This window comes from Schistocerca piceifrons, chromosome 8 (genome assembly GCF_021461385.2).
Source record: "Schistocerca piceifrons isolate TAMUIC-IGC-003096 chromosome 8, iqSchPice1.1, whole genome shotgun sequence".
Classification (NCBI taxonomy): Eukaryota; Metazoa; Arthropoda; class Insecta; order Orthoptera; family Acrididae; genus Schistocerca; species Schistocerca piceifrons.
In genome coordinates, this window is record NC_060145.1 from 96,637,016 (window position 1) to 96,663,318 (window position 26,303).

Genomic DNA, 26,303 nt, shown 5'->3' on the forward strand with positions numbered 1-26,303 from the left:
GCTGCGATACTAGAAAGACCAATTTCGTTTTATCCAGCAGACAGTGACAAAATAGACGTAATCATATCGAGAAACCACATTAGTTCAAATGGTTATGAGCACTATGGGACTTAACATCTGAGGTCATCAGTCCCATAGAACTTAGAACTACTTAAACCTAACTACCCTAAGGACATCACACACATCCATGCCCGAGGCAGGTTCGAATCTGCGACCGTAGCTTTCGCGCGGTTCTAGATTGACGCGCCTAGAGCCGCTCGGTCACATCGGCCGGCACTACACTAGCTTGGGTACTATTTGTATTAACAGCTTTTACACTACTGGACAACGACCTAAAGATTGAAGAAATGTGTACTGTCTTGCTTGTCTCTTGTCTTTACTGGTTTTATGTTTCTTATGTTTAATTTTGTCACACAAAAGAGATTAGCTAACAGACAATAAAGAGTGATCGTGAGGTTTCTTTTTTTATTATTTTTTTTAAAGGGGTGGTAGGATGTCAAACCGGCCGACTGGCAGCAGGAGAGGCACCACAGAGGATATTTTAATTTCCACTGTCCTGAATGTAGGTTTGATGGCTTCCATTATGAAATATAAACGTTTGAATTCCACAGAACGAAATAAGAGTGTCGTGCGATAGAAGAATATCGTGTGAAGAGCCGTGGCACTGCACTTTGGCACACTTAAGACCAAATGACACGACTAACATTTCCTCGATCATAACTGTTTTATACAGCAAACTCTTCAGAAAGATGTGCGCAATAAAACGAAAATATTTTGGAAAAATCGATTTTTAAAATAATTTATGATGTACTATCTCAAACGCTCCTGTTCGGAAATATCGTAGATCTGGGGCTGAATATAGTATGGAAACTCATGAACGTCTCTCCAAACGCATTAAGTATGGTACAAGATCGCAGGCCAGCAACATTGATTCCAGCTACGCTGTCGCCACCAAACTGCGCGACTTGTAACTGTTCGGCTGTCTTCGGTGAGGTTCGCGAGCGGAGCCCAGGACGCCGTCTGTCAGTAATCAATAGTGATAGCCCGCTATGTAATGACACACGTCCGGCATAATTCGACAGTGAAATACGGAGGTGTGGCTCTAATCCATATCTCTTATTTGTAAGTGAACAAATATGTTCTTGTAATCGGTGGGACAGGCAATCGCTCGCATGCAATACCGCCCGTTTGTATGTTGTTTTATTATGTTCGACCGATAGCCACACCAAGCGGACTTACACCTGTTGTGCACCAAGACTTTACGTCGTTTTTGTAAAATGGGGTACGAAATCAGCTTTTTAGAAATATTGGGTACAATATCCTTGATCACAACTAACAGTTCCCAAATTTCGCTGTATATTTACTTGGAAGAGATATACTTGAACTGTAGCCCGAAAATCGTTGCAAATGTACGAAGCGTTTCAAAGTATGCTCTTTACACCAAAATGTGTAACGAAATTTGGGAACTGTTAGTTGTGAACGATGATATTGTCGCCAATAATTCTAAAAAGATCAGCCTTACAGTTGCCGATACAACACTGCACAATATAACGCATTCCCGAAACCTCAGTTTAGGTTTACAATTCATGTGTACTATATATGAACTGAGAAAGAGATTTATATGGACAAATAATTAAAATTTAATACTACTACACAGTATATCTCGACACTTGCTCGGACTAAAGTTATGTATTGGACCCCCCCCCCCTCCTCCTCCTCGACTAAAATCTTTGTTTTATGTCGGTTTTAGCCATAAATGCCAAAAGACTGCTGATAGTATTTGGGGGTCAAGGGGAAACTAGTGTTGACCATTGCTGTGTATCCAATATTTGTTTCGTATCAAACCCATAAACTGAAAGAGAATCAGCAGGCTTAGCATAAAGTTATTTGTTTACTGTTCTGTCTTGTATAACAACTTAATCATTGGCAAATAACATCATGTTAATATATTTATTCATCCCGTTATTTATACCTGATGATGCCCAGTTAGCCATGCGGTCTAACGCACGGCTTTCCGGACTGGGAAAGAGCGCTTGGTCCCCGACACGAATCCGCCCAGCGGACTTGTGTCAAGGTCCGGTGAGCCGGCCAGTCTGTGGATGGGTTTTAGGCGGCTTTCCATCTGCCTTGGCGAATGCAGGCTGGTTCCCCTTATTCCGCCTCAGCTACACAATGTCAGAGGTTGCTGAGCAAATGAGTTCTCCACGTACGTGTACACCACTGTTACTCTACCACAGAAGCATAGGGGTTACACTCGTTTCACGTGATACGTTCCCCGAGGGGGGGGGGGGGGGGGGGAGGGCGGAGGGTGGCCGAAACGCACAATAACCCTGAAGGAGTGGTTCGGTGTGGGGTGGCGGAGGGGTGATATGGACTGCGGTAGTCGCCGTGGGGTTGTGGACTACTGCGGCTGCAGTGGGAACAGAACCTCTCCATCATTTATAGACTCCCGGTTAACATACAATACAATATACCTGATGATGATCTGTTTCTTTTCCATTTGCTGATCATGTTATATATATAGGCTAGATACTGAATAATTTTGGTGACAAGCTACACCATAGTAGTACTTGTCAATTTGTTTGTATTTCAGATGTTATCACTTTACTCGTGTCAGTGCTAATTCTGATGTTCACATACAGGCTTTTTTGCGACTTGGATCAGGTGTTTAGGGATTCCCATTATTGCTCATAACTTGTCTCTGTAAATTCTGTCGTATGCTTTTTCATAATACACAAATGCAATTCAGTCTGGAACCGCACGACCACTACGGTTGCAGGTTCGAATCCTGCCTCAGGCATGGATGTGTGTGATGTCCTTAGGTTAGTTAGGTTTAAGTAGTTTCAAGTTCTAGGGGACTGATGACATCAGATCTTAAGTTCCATAGTGCTCAGAGATATTTGAACCATTTTTGAACAAATGCAAGGTGAGTTTCCAGATTAAATTCTCATCTCTCATGAATTACCTGTTTCAGTGCAAAAATGTCCTGTATACATGATCTCCCCATCTGGAAACCTGCATGTTCCTCCACTAAGATCACACCAGTGATACTTTAGAATGTTTCATTTATTATTTTTCTGTAGATTTTATAAGCAATGTTCTGATTACTTATGCCCCTGTTGTTGGCTGTGTTACTTCTTTCATCTTTCTTACATATTGAAATGAGCTTAGCTAATTTCTATTCTTTTGATACCTCATATTTTACCCAGCACCTGTCAGAGAGGTGTAGTTACTTAATTCTATGAGACATTCTCTGTGTTTTTAATCGGTTTGGTATTTATTCCATCTAGTCCTGGTGACTTTTGGTTTTTCATTTATTTTAAATTGTCTTCGATCCTGTCAGATCAGTGTAGTCTATTCTTTGCAGTTGTTCTTTTTTATTTGTTTCTTTAATTTCTGGTTTGTACCATAGTTCTTTATAATGTGAAACATAGTCAGATGGTTGTATTACATTTAAATTTCCGGGTCTAGTGCAGCAGGGGATACAACCCGTCGGCTTTGGACAATGACGTCACAAGTCGCCAGATAGCAGTTTACCATTTTCGCTTTTGCTGTTATGTTTCAGTTTCGTTTTTTTACTGATTGCTTAATAAAGTGGATCTGTTTATTCTATCTCGTGAGATTTTTTTTTTAAAAGCCAAAAAACACTTATCAGCCACTGAAGGGAGCTACAACACTAAGAAGGATCGCTTCTTGATTGGCGACTTGTGACGTCAATGTCCAAAGCTGACGGGTTGTATCCCCTGCTACACTAGTCCCAAATTTCCAGTATCTCTTTCTTCTTTGTTGAAATGTTTCATTAATTTGGATGCTGTTTCTTTTCTCCCATGGATATCATGTTCAACTCAGCTTGCCGATGTGTCCCACAATCTCCTTTTTGTTTGTTTGTTTATTTATTTATTTTATTCATTTGTCTGTAGACAAATTTCTTTATGTGGACGTTGTCATTACACACACACACACACACACACACACACACACACACACACACACACACACTTATACGCATAATTTATAATAGAGGCGTGTAAGATAATGGATAAAACAGGATATACATAAGAAATTCATTATACAAAAAAATAAACACGATTGATCACTGAATTATACAAGGCAGAAAGAACAGGCTTTAAACGAGAGAAATGAATCCTAAGACTCCTCTGATAAAATACCTTGGCTTTAGATTGTGTGGAGTAAATTACAAATTAAAATTTATTGTGTTGCTTACACATTTACTCAATCCTCTTTGTCTACATTGTAATTGGTCAATCTAATTATTTATTTGTAATAATTTTATGATACAAAGTATCCTTTAAGATATGTTTTAAATTTGTAGAGTTCCTTGTGTCTTTGTTCACTGTTGATAGTTTATTATATATCTTGAATCCTTGGTAAAACAGAGTGGTTTGACCCTTTGCTCCATTCATTCTGTCTAGGCAAAAGCGATCACTTTATCTGGTTTGATGATCATGTATGGAGCTGTTGCTGCATATTGCTTTTATTAAAAAAAAAAAGTTTGAAATATGTATTCACTTGGAACTGCCAGAATACCCCATTTTTTGAATAGCCCAATGCAGTGGGCACTGTTTTGACTCTTGCTTATTGTTCTGATGGCTCATTTTTGCAGTTTGAGCACATTTTCCACATTCATAGCATTTGCACCTCAATCCCACGGGCCATTATTTTGTGGAGATCTGGGGAATTACCCCAGTTACAATACCTTAACAACCACTTATCACAACAACCAAATAAGTGGCCAGTACCGACACCCCACTTGTCCCACTATGACACACACTAATTGCAGATATATGCAAGGGTGAAGGATATACTTGTGTCACAGCATTCTACAAGTATTATCATCCAGGCCTTCCAATGCAAAAGGATCCTAACCTAACTTAACCTAAAGTCTGCTAATAAGGGACACTTTCATAATCCCTGAAGTATAAAGTACGTGTGGTCCAATGCCTATTACTACTGTGGCATTAACAGAAATGGTAAGTATTGGCATTAGCTCCTGTCAATTCATGACTACCTTGAGGACCACCAGTGTCAACCTGTAGCCTTGCTAATCAACTCCAAAGCTGTTAGCTTGAGCTACATAGCAATTAAATTCATATTAATATATAACAAGCAGAATGTGTGGCATCATCAGCCCTGCCAGCAGTTGCATGGCTAATCTGTGCAGTATGTAAAACCCACAAAAATTCAGTCAATAAGTACAACTCAAATGAACTCAACAGCAGTCCAGCTGATTGCAGCAGCACCTAAAACCAGTGGTAAATTTAAATGACATACAGCTACAATGCAGACGAACACAATGGGTACCCAACTGATCTATGCAGCACTTAAAACCCATGAATATTCAATCAGCAACTGCAAAGACAACAAATGAATTCAACAGCTGCCCAGCTGATCCGAGCAGCATCTAAAACCGCTGGTAAATGTAATCCACAAACAGCTAAGAAGCTAACAATCACAGTGGCTCCCAGCTAATCTGTGCAGCACTTAAAAATACATGAAAATTTAATCACAACTGCAACAACCCAAACGAATTCAGTAACTGCCCAACTGATCCTTGCAACACTTAAAACCACATTAACACCTGAACACAAGTCGAAAGAATTCCCTTCAAGGAAATGAAAAGCCAGCACAACCACCTCAAGGTGGCCCACAGCACAACCCACTGAAGCACGCACTCAACAACTTTCCGCTTCCGTGCCACCACCGGAGCTCCACATGTCCCCTGACCAATACAGGAGGGTATCACCTGTTTGCCCTGTGTGCAACAACTTAAACCAGCAGGTCTTTCAAATTAAACCTGTAGTTGACTTGTGCCAAAAGGAGAGATATGCTTGCAGCAAGTACCATATGGCACAAACTCCAGGGCACAGAATTTTTGGCCTGGCTAACTTGGGTAACCTAACCTGCTGCAACCAGCTTTAACTGAGATATATGATCCTAATTACATCACTGTGCTGCAGTCCAAGCAATTGAATTTTTGACAGGTGTCAAGAAATTGATTATTGAAACAGTTTCCTGAACTGTAGTAGTGGCTTCTTCATGATCTTGTCAATAGCCCTACTTTTTGCTTGATAATTCTTAACGAACACCATCCAATATTGATTTACCTGCCACCCTACAATGTATTTCTTACACTGCTATCAATACACACTACGGATGTTACCCTAAGCGGCCTTCACCTGCTGTGCAGTTATGTCAGCACTAATCATATCCGGCAATGAATCTGTTTTGCCTAAGAGGTTGCTGAGGGGCGAATTGGCAGTAAAAGTAAACATCCATTGGGCAGCAGTTGCCTGAGGGGCTTTGTGCCTGGCTATGTTAAAGGCACTGAGCCAGGGCACTGACTGATCCCACTTATTTTGACTGTCATGATGATAAGGATCAATGCTGCCCAAACATTCTGGTTAACTCTTTTGGCATATGAGGGGAGTGGGTAATAGGGTGTGGTTGTAATGTGCCTAATACTCAAACTAAAACATAGACTTCTGAAAAGATTGGAGTGAAAAGCAGTTGTGTTGTTGTTAACAAGTGTCCTACTAGGCTCAAATACAACACATATTTGTTGCAAACCCTGCACCTTGAATTCGGCAATAGCACCCTCGGTGGGAGATAACCAAACAAATCTGGAAAACACATAGAATCACCATAATATACTTGTCCATTACAAGTTGTAGGCAACAGCTCAACAAAGTCCACATATAATTTATGAAAGGGACTGCATCTGGGTTGAATGCCAGAAAAATGTACCTAGTGTTTTGCACTGGCTTACTCGTAGGACGAATCTGACAATTTCTTACTTCACCATTAATTTCTTTATCTATTCCTTTCCAAATAAACATGTTCAGATTTTTCTGAGTCCTTAAATGACCAAGATGTCCACCTACCAGACATTGATGAAAGAGTTGAAATATGTATGATATTTCCATCAACTCTTTCTGTACAGCACAACACATTTTCCTTAAGTGAATAGGGTGGCACAGACACACTGTTATGTAGCTGATCCTTAGCACCTTAATGGCTACAGCTTGGTCTTGACTCCCCAATCCCTTCACACAATGGCAGAAAGTCTATTACAATTAAATTAAGTTGTGAGAGGCATATGCTGTTCAGTTGTTTCCTGGTTAACCAATCTACTAAGACTGTCAGCAACATGATTTTCAGTCCCCTTAATGTGCACAAACTCAAACCTAAATGCTAATATCCATGTAGCCCATCACACTATTCGCTTGTTCTTAGTGTTTTCCCAGGATCCAGCTGAATGCCTGGTTATCTGTCTCAAGTTGAAAAGTAATATATTTGATATAATAACGAAACTTCTCCAGTGCAAAAAGAACCGCCAGCACTTCAAGCTCATAAAATGAGTATTTCTTCTCTGCATCAGATAATCCCCTCAATGTGTATGCAGCGGGTTGTTTATCTTAATAGCACATACAATGATTTTTTTTAAAACTGAGCAACGCTGATATTGGAGCCAAGGCGAAGGCCTGAAACACAGCTTTTTGTGCTGGACACCACTCAAATTTCTGCTCCAATCACTTACGTGATTCAGCAGGGCTGCCTTTTGGGCTATTTGAGGGACAAATTCCCCTCCTCACCCACAGAAAAAAAGGTAAGCTTGTAAAACTGGGAATGGCTTTGACGTCGATAATTCTTGGACGACTGGGAACTGCATGCAATATCTTGGGATCGACAACTAGGCCCTAGACAGACACTATATGGCATAGACACTAAATTGGTCTCTGTGCAAAGTTCACCTTACTGGATTAACAGTCAATGCTGCAATATGTAATCTACCAAAGATGTGGTTCACATGACCCCAATGCTCCTCCACAGTCCTATAAACAAGCACATCATCCAGATAGTGTAATGCGAACTTAATATCTGATAATTCTGCTGCCCCAGTGGTGAAACCAAGTGGCATCCTTGCAAAGTCAAGTAAATTCAAGTCTATAATAAATTCAGTGATTTTCATAGAGTATGTTGGTCACTTGCCTCAGGGCTCCTGGGGAGGGGAGAGGAAGATTGGAGGATGTGAGAGGGGAATGTTTTATTGTTTCTCTTCCAATACTTCCCAAGTCACAGGTGTACACGGCTTGTACTGATTAACTGCTATGATACAAATTTTGACACGGAAGTAACGTGGATTCACGAATGTGCATTGTAGAGACAGTCATCTTCAGACACTGTCCATATCCTTAACAAGGAATAAAAAATTAAATTAAGGATGATGTTATCCAACATAGTGAGTAGAAGAAGTATGACATACAAAACATTTAGAAAACATTTGTGCCTCATATTATGTTATATGGTTGAATATAAGTACAACTGCGATTCTCCCAAAGGCAACACAACAGTTCATCAAGCAGTTACTGTGACACAACTTTGTGGACAGTGAGGGTGGCAGCAATCTGAAACAGAGAACATTCTACACATCAGTCCATCAAACAAAGCTGATTGCTCAGCTGTGTTGGCAGGTTACATAAAGATTTAACTACAAGAATACTTTGTGCTTGATGAGTAGCACATTTGTTGAATTCTCATTAAATGTGAAAACAAATGTTAGCACCATTTTAAGAAGAATACAACTGATTTGTAGGCTAGTTCATTGCTGGGGGTGAAACTTGAGTTTGTGAATACACATTAGAAGTAAAACAATGATAAAAGCAGTGTGTGTAAGCTAGTTGCCCAGCATGAAAAGAAGGCCAAGTTGATTTCACCTCCTTGATTTGACGGCCATCTTTTCTGGGATGTAAAAAAGGAGCCTTGTGGATCAACAGAATGAAACAAATAGACAGACTTCCATATGCAGCAAGATATCATATGGTTTGTGGTGGGGGTACCTGTCATTTTCCCACTTGCTGTTCTGTTTGTGAATGGTGCGTGGGAATGTCGATTGCTGATAAACTGGCCAGAATTGTGAAAGAACAGAATAAAATAAAGTCTTAATTATACATGTATGCATAAAGTTGCTTTGAAAATTGGGATTTAAGTATGGATACTTGGAGCAACCTCACTATTATTGACTAGAAGTGTCCATAAATTCTCATATCCAAATAAATGTGTTGCTGGAAAATGTTTTTTTCAATATGTTGTAGCAGCTGTAAAGTAATATTTTGCAGATCAACCGGAATTCCATTTCAGGAATGGATCCAACACAAGTGAAGAATAGGCTAGAGTTTTACAGTGCTCCCCCCCCCCCCCCCCCCCCTCCTCCTCAACATCTTTACAATGATCTGTAACATAGTCTTAGGTCTAAGAGCATGAAATGTGCCAGCTTGGTTGGGAGTTAGCAAAGCTTATGAGTGGGTATGCAAAGTAAATATTTTGGTAACAGCCTTATCTGTAGTGTAGTTTGATGTTTATGTTTGTGCCACCTTTAACATACTTCTCATACAAACTGAAACTGAAAGATAAATTTAGAAAATCTGTATAATGGTCTAAAATCCAACAAGTTTTTTGGTGTATATTATGTACACATACTGCATATCAGCTGTGAAAAATGTAAAGGGTGGGGGGACATTACATAAGTCGTACCAAAAAATGTTGTGTAAAGTAAACTGACATGAAAGGACACTACATAACAAACTTGGTGTATTATTTTTCACCAGAAGGCACAATCTTTCACTGCAAAGTTGAGAGCTTGTCAAATTTCTCTTGTAACCACAAAATTAAGTAACACATGAAAATTTGTGTCATGGCTGACTGAAATGATGATATGGACAGCACAATGGACTTGCATTCAGGAGAACAATGATTCAAGTTCCTGCCTGGTCTTAGAGACATAGATTTTCCGTAGTTCCCTTAAATTGATTAGGATAAATGCTGGGATAGTTCCTTGCAAAAGACATCCCTACCCCGATCAACCAGCCTTTCACTCACTTCTCCACTCCATTGTGTTCCACAAACATCTTCCTCTGCCTGCACTAGAGTGAATTTACTTGTGCCACATTCCATCAAGTTCCCTTGCCACCTCTCCCACCTGGCCATCAGTCTCTCTTCCCTCCCAACCCTCCCTTCTCCTCCCTAACTGCTTTCTCCTCCCACCCACTCCACTCACCACAATCCCCCCCCCCCCCCCCATTTTGGGCTGATATGCAGTGATAAAGTAGTTTTTCTTTCTTCCGTGTGAGTGTGACTGTGACTGACTGGCTGTGTGCCCACCATTTATGTAGTTAACCCTGAGAAGGACATTGTCCAAAAGCTTTGCAACATTTTTAGTCTCATTCATGTGCTTTTCGAGTGTTCAATGCCTCAGTTGTATGCTGTGTGGTTACCATTACTTGCTTCTGTACAAGAACCAATTAAGATGTGTATCAGCAAAGTCACTATGGTATGAGGCAAAATTTACAGAATTCTTATTTTGAGGTTTGAGAAGCTGGAAAAGGTGATTTAAATAATTCTACTCCATACTGTTAGGTTGCCAAGAAAATGACATGCAACTTTTAATGGGATGTCAGCTGATAAACATATGTTGTGAAGACTGATAATGAATGTAGTGGCTAGGAAAGTTAGAGAAAGACAAAATACATTTAAAGTGGAGTCCTAGTTTTTATATTACTAGGATGGGGAGGGAAATTAGGCATACAGTTTTAAAAGGAATGTTGCTGACATTTACCTTAAAGCAATTGGATGGGACTTCAATCCAGTTCTTTGTGAATGTTAATCCATTTCAGTAATCATTGTGTGAAGCAGAAAACTGTTATGCTGTTGTACACACTTCTGGAATTTACAGAAAAAAAATTCTGGAAAGATATCATTCTCATATGGGTATAACTGAACTTGTTCAACAACTGTAAGTAGAAGTCAAGGTCTTTTTCTATGTAAAGAAACATAATGGCAGGGCACAAAGACTACAAGCAAGACACTAATTGATATATTGACAACATATGCCACAATATTATAGCAAAAATGTGATACAGTTAACAACAAGAAAATATTTTATCTTACTACTGGTTTGTTATTTGATAAAAATTAAAAAATTGTGTTAAATGAAGAAATGTCTCTGATAATGCTTCTATGATTCCATTTCCACAGCCCATATATGCAGTGTTTCAGACTGCTAAATTCCTACCTGGGATTGTAGTACACAGACAAAAAAGCCAGTGGAAAACCACATGAAAATGTGAGAGCAGTTGTATGGAGTTAATGATCATTTCCCAATCTGTGAATGGTTCATTAAGGCAGAACTAAACTCCCATAGTTTCATTAAAAAAAGTTCCTAGCTCAAAAGCTGATGTGGGCCAAGTAACAAGGTTCCAGTTTAGGTGGGCCTGAGAGAGAGAGAGAGAGAGAGAGAGAGAGAGAGAGAGAGAGAGAGAGAGAGAGACTTCAGAATCAGTTTTTATAGAAACGTAAATTTATTTGGAAAAATATAGAACAAAGCACAAGAACAACACTAATATTGTTTTCTGCCTGATATTTGACATCTCATTTTTGCTACTATCTTCACTGTTTTGGAAGAAAACGTAATGGCAGTAATTACTTTCAAAACTGATTCTAGGGTAAAATCTGAAGTTACAAATTTATTTTCTTTCATAATTTAAAGTAGATGCTCACATTGATAAGTATACCCAGATGTGGAGATAATTTCATATGCAAATTTTCCAGTGTTTTCAAAATTGGCAGGCAAATATTCATGAAATTCAGATACGCCAACTTCATAAAATTTTGTATTCAAATCTGACTTGTACAGGAAGGGAATTACCACCATTTGCATTGATCACTTACTGATTTAATATTTAGTGCAGAAATTGAAGAGATCAAAGAAAACTAGTGTTTCAGCAATTTAAAATCTACAAATGTTGATTTAAACTTTCGGAGACTCAAAATTTTTTATGGATGTGTTTTGTATGGCAGTGTTTCACGTGATAGTAATGTGAACACTATTAGGAAAAATATTTTGCTGCTCACTGTAAAGATGACATGTTCAGTTGCAGATGGGCACCTTTTATTAACCTGACAAATTCCACATCATTACGAAGTGTCGTATTCATGATCTATGGAACAAGTACTAATCTAATCTAGTCTAAAAAAGACTGTTGCACATTTAGTTTTCAGTCAAAGTTCTCATCACACACCTCACGCACACCTGATTGATGTTTCTGGCAGCTTGGACTGGAATGCAGCTGTTTAAGGAGTTGGGCATTCTGACTAATGATTCACAGTACATTATCCCCTCACAAAGTTTGTTGTAAATAATCCATGACAGTTCAAAAGGAATAGTGAGGTAAGGTAAATAATTATAATACCAGAAGGAAAAATGAAATTTCATGTTAAGGTTGTTTTAAACACAAAAAGGGGTGCCGGTGCTGCAACAAAAATTAGTGATCACTTACCCAGTGATATGAAATGTCTGACAGAAAGCAAAGAAAAATTTGTAGCAAACTGAGTGTTTCTACTTGACAACTCCTCCTATTCCGTAGGAGAATTTCTTTTACTGTAATGTGTAGAAGATGGTGGGTAGGAGTTGCTAACTCATCTGCATATCTTTTTTCTTTGTGGGAAAAAAATCTCATAGAAATCTTCAGAATGTAAACGTATGTACAAATTAATTCGCGATGTAAATGACTCATTCCACATCATTACGATCTAGCATGTTAAATGATCTATGGCATGTAACTAACCAACACCTGTCACGTTGAATGAAAGTAGCAATCTGGAGTGGAGTGGAGTGGGGTGGGGAAGGGGGAGGATAGCAGGGTACAGGTGGGGGGGGGGGGGGGGGAGTGGAGAGAGGAGAGCTGCCTGGCAGAGCATGCAGGATTTAGATGGAGCCATGACAAGACTGCTAGGAGCAGCATTGGGGGGGCTGTAAGGCAGGTCGGGATGAGGAGTGGAAAAAGAGAGGAGCAAGGAAGGAGAAAGATGGGAGGGTGAGGAGGGGTGGTTTGTTTTGGCAGAGGGTGGCACAAAAAAAGGATGAGGGGACGTGAACATGGAGAAGGTGTTAGGACAGAAAGTGTTGGATGGAGGGTGTGGGGACAATAGGTCACTGTAAGTTGAGGAGAATATGTTCTGTTAACTCCCATCTGTGCAGTTCAGAAAAGCTTGTGGTGGAGAACAGAATCCAGATAGCCCAGGTTGTGAAGCAGCCATTGAAACAGTATGTTATGTTCAGCTGCATCTTGTGACACAGGTTGGTGTATCATGCTGTTGACCACAGTTCAGAAGTGGCCATTCATCCTGGTTGACAGCTGGTTGGTAGTCATACCAATATAAAAAGCTGTGAAATGATTGCAGCAGAGCTGGTATGGCATGGCTGTCTTCAGAGGTTTCTGAGCCTCTAATGGGGTGGGATAAGCCTGTGGCAGGACTGGAACAGGGTGGGTGGATTGGGCTGGTCTTGCACTGGGTCTGCCACCAAGCCACTTATTTTGGAATCAAAACTGCAGGTCAAATCCAGTTAATATGGTGGATGTTTGCAATAATTGGAACATCAGTTCGAAAATTTTGTCCACTGAAACTATGCAGGTGAGCACCCATGCATTGTTGTGATTGAGGAGGATCTTTTTATTTTTTAATCCCTTAGAGGGTCATGGCTCTTTCGTGTATGTCAAGGGGGTTGGGATTGGGAGTGGCATAGGGATGGACTAGGATGATGGGCTAGGATGTTATGGAGGTTTGGAACACCACTAGTAGTAGTGTGAAGGATCTTGGGTCATAGGTCCCTTGTGTCGGGCCATGATGAATGACGTATTTCAATATATATATAGACGCACACAGAACACAATCCTATTTTAACTCTATATAATTTTCCTAGCCTTGGTCCAACGTTTTGAAGCTATACAAAAAATTCCACCAAGCCACTTATTTTGGAATCAAAACTGCAGGTCAAATCCAGTTAATATGGTGGATGTTGCAATAATTGGAACATCAGTTCCAAAATTTTGTCCACTGAAACTATGCAGGTGAGCACCCATGCATTGTTGTGATTGAGGAGGATCTTTTTATTTTTTAATCCCTTAGAGGGTCACGGCTATTTCGTGAGTTTGTGCGTGGTGCACAAGAGGCCCCAAGCTATTGCAGTCCATTCTTCCTTCCCAGGCTGCATTTCTTTCCACGTGCTCTTTCCTTCCTCTTCTCGCTCCTTCACCTCTGCCCCTTCCTTCCCTTGCTCGGTGTTCTTCATGATGTGGACCTGGCTGCCCAACTGCTTTCTTGTATTCCTTCTGGATTTTGTTCCTCTTGCCTTTTCTTTTTCACCTTTTCTTTTTTGGTATTTTTGGTCTCCCTTTGTGGTTTGACCTCCACTTCTAAATTTTCTCTCTGTAGTGTGATCCATGTGGGGAAGAACTCCCTCCCTAGCATCTACGGTGTGCATTCCTCTCCCTCCCTCCTTCCCCTCTTCCTTTCCTGCAGTAGCCCTGTCCTCTCTCCCTCCCTCCCCTTGCCCCACTAAGTCACCATTGTGTGTTGTAGCCAGTACATGTGATGAGGTTATTTTGTACCCATCTGGCTGAGCCCGCTGACAACTCAGGGATCACACCTCTTGATATGTGAGCTGCTGCCTCCCTTTGTATGCCTAGGAATGGTTGCTCATCATTCTGGGGCATCAGAACTCCTGGCAACGACCACCATGTCGGATGGCTCTTACCACAGCTGTGTGGCAACCACAGGAAGAGGACGACGGTTCAAACCTGTGTCCGGCCGTCCTCATTTAGGTTTTCTGTGATTTCCCTAAATTGCTTCAGGCAAATGCTGGGATGGTTCCTGTGAAAGGGCACAACTGACTTCCCTCCCCATCCTTCCCTAACCCGATGACCTAACTGTTTGGTTCCCTCCCCAAAATCAACCAACCAACCACAGGGAGAGCCCCTTATCAGAGTTTATAGTATCAGGGCAGATACTTTGCATATGAAAAGCATTAAGCTCCATAAAACTGGCCATTCTTGTATGGTTGTTTCCTCGGTTGGCAGTGGATCATTTAATACTGCTTGTTACGACCCTGCGGTCTTCTTCTTGTCTGGCTGCACCCTGGGAGGAGGGCCAGGCTCACTGTCTTGGGGTGAAACACTTTCCTTGCTACCTGGTGTATGCTAGGACTGATGGGGTCACTTTCATCACCACAAAGCCTTTACTTTCTGTGGAAAATATCAAAGACAAGTTTGGCGAAGCTGAGTCTCTCAGTAAGATGTGGTCGGATCTGCTGTTGATCAAAACTTCTCGTGCCACCTGATCTGCAGCCATTCAAACTTTGACCATCTTGGCAATGTCTTGGTGTCCATTACTCATGACCAGTCTTTGAATGTGGTTCAGGGAGCCATTTTTCATGGGACCTCATCCTTAAAACTGATGAGGAACTCCGGGCTAATTTGGAATGACGGGGCATTCATTTTGTTCAGTGTGTTCAGAATGGTCGTAAGAACAATCGTATCAATACTGGCATCTCTATCCTGGCATTTGAGGGAGCTACCCTCCTAGAGGTCAAGGTTGTGTGTTATAAGTGTGACGTGAAGTTATATGTCCCGCCACACGAGACATTTTCGAGATTGGTATTTCACATACGTGTCTTCCTGCTGTATGGAAGACCCTTTATGCAGTGAATATGTACACCCACTCCATGAGGGGAGGCCGTGTTGTGCCACCCGTGTATATTAATTGCCACAACTGTAACACTCTGTGCTCGCCAGATTGCCCAATTTATAAGAAGGAAAAGAAGGTACAAGAGTATAAGCCCCTTGATAATTTATCCTACACTGAGGCTAATCAGAAACATGACCATCACCAACCTATGTCAGTGACATCTAATTTTCCCTCTATTATGTCCTTTCCCCCTACTGCCTCCTCCTTACCCCAGTCCCACTCCCCTCTTCTCTCCGCTTCCCTTGCAGTTCCTGCGACCTCCCTTGCAGTTCCTGCGACCTCCACTACAGATGCCACTCCCCCTGCCCAGCCGGAGAAGTGTCCCTTCTTCAGCACCTGCCGGTGAGGAGGCTCCCTCCCAGGACCCCTACTCCGGCATCCCCCAGGCTGGAGGTCTGTTGCCACAACTCAGCCATGGGACCAATAGTCCATGCACCCCAACAGGTACCATCACCCTCTTTGCAACTTGAGCCTGATCTCTTATTTACGGATGTCAAGTCTTCTCATTGGTGACTCAGCAATGCAATTGACTCCAGCTCGTTGACCTCACATTTGGATCCTCATTATATGCTTATTCAATGGAACAATAATGGATACTACTGTCACTTACCCAAGTTGCAGTCCCTTATTTCCTTTTACTTGGCAGCTTGTGTTGTTCTACAGGAATCTCATTTTACTGATACTCATCGACCCTCTGTGGGTTCTGTCGGAACCAGGTCAAACCTTTGAGGGCTTCCGGTGTCATTTGCATGTTGGTCTGTACGGATGTTGTTGGTACCTGGATCCCCCTTCGTACCACATTGAAAGCAGTTGCCATCTGAGTCCACTTGTACTCTGTGATCACAGTTTGCAATCTCTTGTCTCCCTCCTGACCAGCCAGCTACACCTGTTGCCCTAATTGCCCTCCTTCAGCAATTCCCCCCTCTGTTTCTCTTCCTTGGGGATTTAATGCCCATCACCCTTTGAAGGTCAACACTTTCTCTTCTAGTTCCCTTACTCATTTTAGTGCCGCCTACGTCACTTTCTCTGCCACTGATCTTTCACTCACTTCCCCTCCCTTGTTCTTTCCTTACACTAGTTGCCGCATTGACCTCTGTGATAGTGACCAGTTCCCGTTCATTGGGCTTTCCATTGAGCTGATTGGCCTCTGTGTACCTCCCAGGACATGTTTACACCTTCTTTGTCAGGTTGTATTCATATTGTTCGTGATCTGTCCGATAAGATAATTTGTCCCACTGCCACTGCCTTGCTCGAAAGATCCCGTTCGCTGCTGACCAGTCCTGTGGCAGAGCACGGCCATTGCCAATGCTGTCCATCTTCACCGTCGTGCCTTACATCTTAAATGGCAACTGTCCTCAGCTGGGCTTATTACCTTTAAACATCTTCTCCTCAAAGCCTGTTACCTAATCAAACACAGCAAGTGGGTGTGGTGGGAATGCTTTGTCTCCTCTCTAGGTTCTTCTATCCCTTCCTCTATAGTTGTAGGATACACTGCACACCCTCAGAGGTCGTCATCGGAAGTCTTCCATTCCAGATCCTGCCCCTCCAAGTGGCCTTTGTACAGATCCATCAGTTCTTGCAGAACACCTCGCGACCCATTTTGCGATGGCGTCAACATAGGCATCCTGTCCAGCCATCTTCCTCGTCCGGAAACAGCAGGCTGTAGCTTCCCACCTGTGTTTTACCCCATGTCAGGAAGAATCCTACAGTGAACCTTTTACAGAATGGGAACTTCTTCTGGCCCTCTCTTCTTTCCCCAGTTCAGCCCCTGGCCCTGATTCCATCCACCACCAATTGCTTCAGCACCTCAGTACTTCACAACAACAATCTCCCCTCCAGGTGTTAAACCTTATTTGGTTCCAAGGCATTTTCCCCTCTCACTAGAGAGTCAGTATTGTGATTCCTGTCATTAAGCCTGGCAATGATGCATTGTCCTTGATAGTTACTGGCCAACCAGTGTCCCATGCAAGTTATTTGATCGGATGATGGCTCACTGGCTCAGTTGGGTCCTGAAATCTTGGGACTTGTAGTCTTGTTACCAGTATGACTTTTAGGAGGGATGGCCTCTGATCAGTCGTCTGCTTTGATTGGAAACCAGAGTTCAGCAGGTCTTTCCTTAGTGACGCCATCTTGTCACAGTTTCTATGACACAGCTTGGCACCCTCACATCACACTCCACGAGTGGGTCTTCTGGTCCCCCCTCCCAATTTTTATTCACCATTTTCTTTCCCACCAATCGTTCAGAGCTCGTGTTGGCGGCACCTTTCTCAGCCCTCTGCAGACGCAGGAGAATGGCATTCCACAGGGTTCTATATTAAGTGACCTTATCCTCATCACTATTAATGTGCTTGTGGCCTCTGCGGGACCGTTGGTCACCCCTGCTCCATATGTGGACTAGTTCCCATTCAGTGGCCTCTGTGGAGCCCAGCTCCAGGTTGCCATCTGGTGGATGCGTGGACACTCTTGCACGGTTTTAAATTCTCACCCCTGATGTTGAGGGTGGAGCATTTTGCCACCCTTCTACTGTCCATCCTGATGTAGTACTCTACCTTGATGCCCAACGCTTGACTGTGACCCCTAGGTCCAGTTCTTGGGTCTTCTTTCTCCAACGAGCTGAATTGGTTGCCCCATATTCGCCTTCTGAAGGTTGGCTGTTTTTGTAAACTCAGTCTCCTTTGCTTCCTTGCCCACACCTCTTGGGGTAAGGATCATTAGACTCTTCTCTGTCTGTATTGGGTGTTAGTTCTGTCCCTTGTGGACTATAGTTGTTAAGTTTATGGGTCAGCTTCTCCTTCCACACTGCTCCTCTTGGACACGATTCACCATCACAGCTGCTGTTTAGCCACCGGTGCCTTTCAGACTGGCCCTGTCAATAGTCTTCAGGTTGATCTGGGATCCCCCCTCCCATTTCAGTTGAGTGGTCCCAGCTCCTGGTTTCCTGTGCCATCACTACCTGCTTTTCTCGCGCTCACCCCCTCCTATTCTATTATTTTCATGGCTTGGGGACATCACCCACCCTCTGCACACCTACGGGTGGGTTTACCAATTGGGCTCCGCCTTGCTTCTCTTCTCCATGTTTTTCATCTCTCCTCCTTGTCCTCTTCCCCACATTCTCACTTGTCCACCGAATCTTGGTTAGTTCCTCGGCTCCAGATTTGGTTGGATCTCTTCTGGGGTCTGAAGGCCTCCATCATTCCATTGGTGTTCTGTTGATTATTCCACCTGCTCTTATGGGAGTTTCAGGATGCTATTGTTTTTACATCAATGGCTCTAAATCCACCAATTACGTGGGATAAGTCTTCACATCTTCTGTTGGCACGGAACACCATCTCTTGCCTGTCATGTGCGGTTTGTGTACCGCAGAAGTGATCAATATCTATTGGGCACTCTGCGTTATTAAACATCCTCCCTCACCTGAATTTTATTATGTACAGACACAATGAATGGCCTTCAGGCTATTGCTCGGTGTTTTTGCTGCCACCCCTTGGTCCCCATCATTCACAACTTTCTCGCTGATCATGGTGCTGCTGCTCCTTGGGGTTTATTTCCTTTGGTATCGTGGCCTAATGGGTATCCCAGGTAATGAAATGGCTGATTGTCTGGCTGGGGGGGGGGGGGGGGGGGGGAGGTGGTCCACCAACCCCCGTTCTCTGTGACCCCTCAGCAGATGGATTTGCAGCCTTACGTCAAATCCCTTTTTGGTTAATTGTGGGCTGACTCTTGGCGGAGGGGTGGCTACCCTCCATCCCTGTCTAATAAACTTCATGCAATCAAGGAGAATCCCACCATGTGAGAAGTGGGATTCTCTCTGCCTCTCCTGGTGGGAATCTACCATCCTCTGCTTTGTATCGGCGGTACTAGATTGACGCATGGTGATTTACTTCACACTGAGCCGCCGCCCCCCCCCCCCCCCCCCATGTAGCTGTGCGGAATTGTCATAGTGATTTGTATTTTGCTGAACTGTCCCCTTTTTGACCCTTCACGCTAAATACTCCCTCCTACCTTTCTTGTCCCAGGTGTTATAAGCAGATGATCCTTGCATGGTTACATCTGTCCTTGGTTTTCTTCAAAAAAGTGGCCTTCCAGGTTTAAGTACCTGAATTTCCCTGTAGAATTGAAGTCCCTCTGTTAGTGTTGGCATTGGTTATAGAGGCCTTATCCTTGCCTCCCCGTGCATCAGGTTCCCCCGCACCTTTTCTCTGTGTTTTGTTTTGTCTTGTCTCTTGTGCTGCTTCGTTTCCCCTTTTCTTATGTCCTCTTCTCCTGGAGTTGCTCCTGTTGTCGTGATTCTGGTATGATGGGGGGATCAGGAAGGGTCAGCAGCGGTGCTGGTGCCCCAATGCACAGAGCATGACTGGGGCATCCTTGCTCTTATTGCACCCCCTGCCCCCTCTCATCTCCTCTCCTGTTGATTCCTCTTACTGCTGCCCCAATGTTCTTTTTACTTCTGTGTTTGAACGTTTTCCGTTCCCCTTGACTTGGCTGTGCTGTTTGTGTAGTTCCTCCCTTGGTTCGTACCACTTCAGATCATGGGAATGATGACATCACTGTCTGGTCTTCTTCCCCAACCAGCCAACTGACGAAGATGTCTTTTTTAAATAAGTATGTTTGTCCTTGAGTTATTCACTCAACCAGTGCAATAATGATGCATAATATTTGCCAGTAATTGTTTGTTGTCCTTTTTCCAAGTAATTGGCGTAGATGATACTGTGAGCATCACAGAAAGCAATGGCCCTCATCTTGCCAGCCAATTTCACTGTCTTTGCCTTTTTTAGAGCCTGTTTGCTTTCAAAAACCCAATGTTTTGTTTGTTTTTTAGTCTCTGAAACATCTAGTGTATTCATGTTTCGTCCAGAGTTATGTATCAGTGCAGAAATCTGACAGGATTTTGATGGAAAAGTGCCAAAAATATCTCAGCATTGACCACAAGTTGTGTTCATTCTCCACTAAGAGCAAACATGGCACCCATCTTGCCAAGATTTTTTTTGCACCTAAGTTTTATGCAAAACTGCTTGTGGCTTCAACTATTTCATGCACTTGATTGATTTGTTAATAACTCAAAACCATAGTATATATTTTGAAACCATTTTGAGGGTAGTCACTCGCACTGGATGTCCCAAACACTATTTTTTTTTTTGTGGATGTATGACCATATTTAAATTCATTTACCCAGTTTTAAACAGTTTCAAACAGAGGGGCAGATGTGCTGCGAACTTCACCCAACTCAGCTTTTATCTGTTTTGTTGTTAAGACTTAAACACAAGTGTTTCATCACTGATTGAAACTCAATTTTTTCCATGTTACAAATTAAATATGAGCTTGTTGTTTAAATCGACTGGGACAATGAAATCAAGCAATGGATACGGCTGCAACTTTACCTGCCCTCTAGCGATGGATGATGCTTAGTGCCAACGAACTGTTTCAATATTAGGAGTGGCATCTCTTGGATTTTGTAGGGGTTTATGAACGATCCCCATAAAAACTGAAAGCCAGATCAGGAAAAGCCATACACCTAACCATATCCAATATTCTGAAGGTGCTAGTTTATAGTGTATTGGGAGAGACTGAAGATTCTTGAAGAATGGGTAACTCTTGTAGTGAGATAGAGCTTTGAGCTTGAGTGTAGCATAATTGTTGTTTCATTTCTTACTAAAGACATGCATGGTCAAGGTGACAAGTTTAACTTGTTACACAGTGACACTCTGCTAAAGAATATCTTAATTCAGTCACAGCTTCTGAATATTTTTACACTGTGAGGAGCATTGTTTATTAACATTTTAAAGTATGTGACAAAATATTAATTCCTGCTGTTTATAAAATTAAACTTTACATTAAAGCATTAACAATTAAGTTTTATGGAGCAGTATGTTGTGAAACACTTAACTAAGGAAATAACGTGATTGTGGATGGAGAAGTCTCCCCAGATGCAGCCAACAAATCAGTTCTTCTTATTAGATATTCAGTGAGTATAACAAGATAATGTGAACAGTAAAAAAGAGGAGGGGGGGATAGAACAGAGGCTGAGGAGGACAGCCAAGAGGGGAGGGTGGATGTAGATTAATGGGCTGAAGCGGGAGGCAAGGGTCTTTGGTGGAGGTGAATTTTGGATAGGAGCTAGCAGAGACTGAAGTCAGGATGACTGTGAGGTCGAAGTGTTTGTTGCAAGGACAATTCCCATTTACTTAATTCAGTGAAGCTGGTACGGGGAAGTTGAGGGGATCCAGATGGCAGGGGTTGTGAAGCAGCCATTGAAATACAGTCTGTTGTGCTCAGTGGCATGCAGTGTCACTGATTGGTCAACTTCACTTTGGGCTGAGGTTTGATATTGGCCATTGAAGCAAATGGACAGTTGGTTGGGGGTCATGCCCACATATATGCTGTGCAGAAGTGACAGTAGAGTTGGAATATGAGAGGAATACCTGCACGGGTGGCCTTGCCTCTTATTGGGGACAAAATGCTTGAGGCAGGAATGGAATAGGCCAATAATTTTCCCTCTTCCAGGGTTATGCATCTCCCAACCATCAGCAAGGATAGTGGGTCTCTGTGGTCATAATTACTTGCTGAATTAAAGGTAGTAGATGACATCTTAGAAACTCATTATGTCAAACAAGTTTACTGTTACCTGTCACTGTTTATTTCTACAACACATTTCGGAGGCGTAAACCTCCATCATGAGGTGGATTTGAGTATAAGGGGCACTCAAACAACAATGAGAGAGATGAAAAAAAAAGTAAACAGCAGTTTACTTTTGAAATAATAATTGCCATAACTGCTAATACATTTGTCCCACTGTGAGACAAGATGGCAATGCCTTCATAGAAAAATGTTTGTGAGTGCCTACAGAACCATGATTGTACCCTGGCATGTATCTCTTTGTATAAGCTAATCGACTGCCACTAATGTTTTTCTTCATGGCACCTAAAATATGGGAAACACATGTTTTGACTGTTACAGAAGTTTTGCGGGAATCCCTCACATGTTCTCCATACAGTCAGAGTCTCTCCCTATGCGATTTCTATATTTGTAGAGCCCTGAAGAAAGGCCTTTGTCGCCGTCGATTTGGTCTGGACAAAGAGGTGTGTGTCTGATACAGTGGTACAATCGTGGTTCCATAGGCAGCTGTAAATATTATTCCATGAAGGCATTGACCATCTTGTTTCACTGTGTGATAAATATAGTAACAGTTATGGCAATTATTTTTGAAATAATAAATAATTTACTTTATTCCCATCTGTCTTGTTTTCATTTGACTGTCCCTTATAGAGTAATATGGCATATATGTATTGTGTTATAACTTTGTAGTAACCTGTGAAACTGTCTCCAATGGTCACGGGCTCCTCTCTGTGTCATGGTACCCCACGCACACCATCACACTTTGCGAACACTGAGGGAACAAAGGTGGCACCTAGAAACTAATAAGTGCACTTATATTAGCTTTGTTCCCCTCTGACTTAGGCAAATAATTTCAGAATTTGCCTTAAACCTGTGGAGACAACCTGTATGCTCAGTATACTTCTGTGTTTCAATACTGTTCACATTGTTGTGAGTATTTGGGTGAAATGCAGTTCATATAGCGGAACTAATGCAGCCGTAGCTCAGTGTATCAGCAGAATTAAAACTCATCTCCCAGATTTCACTTTCTCGCATTTTAGTGCTGCTTCACAAGAAATCTATTCAAAATCCTTCCATTTGCTATCAAATCTAGGATCTCAAGAGATTTTGCAAATTCTTTTTGTGAATTCAATCAGTTTTCCTTCTACTTTCTTACGCTTTGCAATTTCGCAGCAGCTGAAAGTGGTTTCTTTTGCTTTTGTGTGCATCCTTTGTACAGATCACTAAACACTTTACTTTGCATGAGTGAAAATATAGTTCCTTCAAAGTGTAGTTTGTCACAACTAGACGGATGTGTAGAAAACACAGGCTACTACGCTGTCCAGTCACTTTAATGTTACCATCTGTCAAAAGCTTGAACAACCACTTTTTGCAGTGTTGGACATCCAGAAACAGAGCCAGTGAGTTTCTGGAAGGTACCGACTAGGGTCTGGAGCCAGGCCGACTCCAGTGCCATAGTCATCTGTGCTATGTTTCTGGTTTAGAATCCATGGCACGAACAGCCCAGTCAAGGTGGTCCCACCGATTCCCAATTGGGTTTAAATTGGGGAGTTCGGTAGATGGTAGATGCCATGGTCCTGAGGAAAAACAAACTGCCTGTAAGGCTGGACATGGTCCCCGTATATGTGTGATGGTGGATAACTTACAGTGCTTAGTCACTCAGCAAGAGAGAGTACAGAACTGAGCTTCATTAAGGTAGTTCACACTGCATCTGTAATAAGTCCAAAATTCTCTCATCCTCAGCATGTGATGTTATTTCTATTCCAGCTGTCTGAAGTAAATGTCCAAGCAGTAGCTGCAAGGGTAGAACTCAGAGAGGAACACCAGATGCGAAGAGCATTTTGGGAAAATTAGACTGCCTGGCAGGACAAATTCCAACAGCTAGAGGAACAGTTTTCTACTTACCGAGAAGAAAAGAACAAGGTTTGTTCAGTTACCTTGCCAGATAATTTTTAGGCTAGTAGCACTTATTTTTGTTTGGGAATGGTTAGTTGTTTTGTACCGTTTCTCCTTTAATTTTAATTTCATAAAAGTATAATATTCTTGGTTATTTTCATTCAGAGTGTGCTTATGCAAAGAATCCACATGTCCTTTCTATTTTCAGGAATATTTTAAATACAATTTAATTTCCAATGTGTTAAAAATAGCCATTCAGGTCATGAGACATGTACTTATTTTATTCGTTCCAAAATAAAAATGACATAACATGTTTGTATCAGCTCAACACAAAATTCTGTAACAAAACTGAGCTGGTATTAAGTTTTTAACTGAAAGAAGTCCTTCACAGTTATTGTTTTCTCTGTGGTCTTTTCCTATTGGGGGGGATAGCAATTGATGGATGATGTTAAACACGAGCTGGACACACATCAAAGACACCATCATACTGCATTGCTGGAGGCACCCGAAACAAATATTAAAATTTGCCAGCACCACTGTATTTACAAATATCCCCCTAGACAGGCAGTCAATCTACCCATTTATAAACCAAGTGTTTGAACCTTTTCAACTCGAAGATGAGATGGTCAGCGAATTCTTGAAAAAAATTGAGCACTGGATCCTACGTTTCAATTACATTCAAGCCCCCATAATTGTATGGTACTTTTGCAACCCCCAGATGCCTACACTCTTTAATTGTACTGTACAATATTTAAGTGAGAGATAAAGAGATGAGTATTGTGACACAAATGCGAGTGTGTACTACACAGTGATTATTTTTGAAGTGTAATTTCACTTGGAATACTAATTTTATTGCAATAGTTACAGGAACTTCCACAGTTGTGTGAGCAACTGAGGGATGAAATGTTCTACCTTGAGCCCCAGAGGCAGATATCAGAATTGTCAGACCATCACAAAATAGCAGAGAGGCAAATAGTTGGCACAAGCCATCCACGGTGGCTTCTCATGGAGGAAGCACAGCTGGCCAACATGGTTGCCACAGGTGCAAGCACTGTACTACATTATAATTCATCATCATATTCTAAGTGTTGTATCGGATGACGTATTTATAATAGTTGAAGGTGATACTTGTTGATCTTGTATCCCTTCTTTTGCTACAAAAATGAGGCCACACAACGCAATGTGATTTATTTAGGTTTTCATTGGGTAATCAAGTAAAACTGTATCTTGCAGTTTGTAGGCCTGTAAATTGTATCCAATTATGCATATAATTTCCAGCCTTCGTGCATGCTGCAGCGTACTACTTGATATTATGAATCTGATTACAGCATTACAATTTTTTTATATGACAGGGAAGACTACACACAATTGTGGGAGGAAGCACTAACATTTGTGTGGAAACGGTATGTAAAATAAACAAGAAAAACATTATTTTACTCCCTGTCAATATCCAAATTGAAGTTAGGACAGTTGTTGGTGTTGCAACAACTTTACTTATCACAAGTTTCATTTTTTAATGCTATGATAAAAGCTTACTCTTGTATATTTATTGATCAGCTGTTGCTGTTCAAGCACTAGTAGCTGGAAAGGACATGCTTATTATGATACAATGTATATCTAAATAAAAGTGTTAAAAAAATTATGTTAAATGTTGCAAAGATCTAGATTGTTGGTTGAGATTTGTTCTAAGTGGAGGAAGTGTTAATCATTTTTGTAACAAATCGCCATCATTATACAAATATACAGTTACCTAACTTTGAGTAATTATTTGTGTGTTCTGCATGGACAAATACAAGGATTTGTTTTTGCATAGTTTACATATTGATCATTTCCCCTTATAACATTGTGGGAAACAATTATATACAATAGGCCTACAGATAAAAAATTATGTTCCTTTTCTTTTTTTTGGTACATGTAAATACTATTTATACAAATGAAAGTATTCTACTCCTCTGAGAGGAATTCCTTAATACTATATAGCACACTGGACTCGCATTCGGGAGGACGACGGTTCAATCCTGCGTCTGGCCATCCTGATTTAGGTTTTCCGTGATTTCCCTAAATCTCCCCAGGCAAATGCCGGGATGGTTCCTTTGAAAGGGCACGGCCGACTTCCTTCCCCGTCCTTCCCTAATCCAATGAGACTGATGACCTCGCAGTTTGGTCTCTTCCCCCAAACAACCCAACCCTTTAAT

The 26,303-nt window shown here is 41.7% G+C and overlaps 1 long non-coding RNA gene across 1 annotated transcript; it reads left to right on the forward strand.

Annotated features, from left to right (window-relative positions):
* The first annotated feature begins 985 nt into the window (after positions 1-985).
* Positions 986-26,036, forward strand: LOC124711712. The gene is made up of 3 exons (XR_007005501.1): positions 986-1,122; positions 23,980-24,135; positions 24,970-26,036. It is a non-coding gene; the product is annotated as an uncharacterized LOC124711712 (long non-coding RNA).
* The last annotated feature ends 267 nt before the right edge of the window (positions 26,037-26,303 follow it).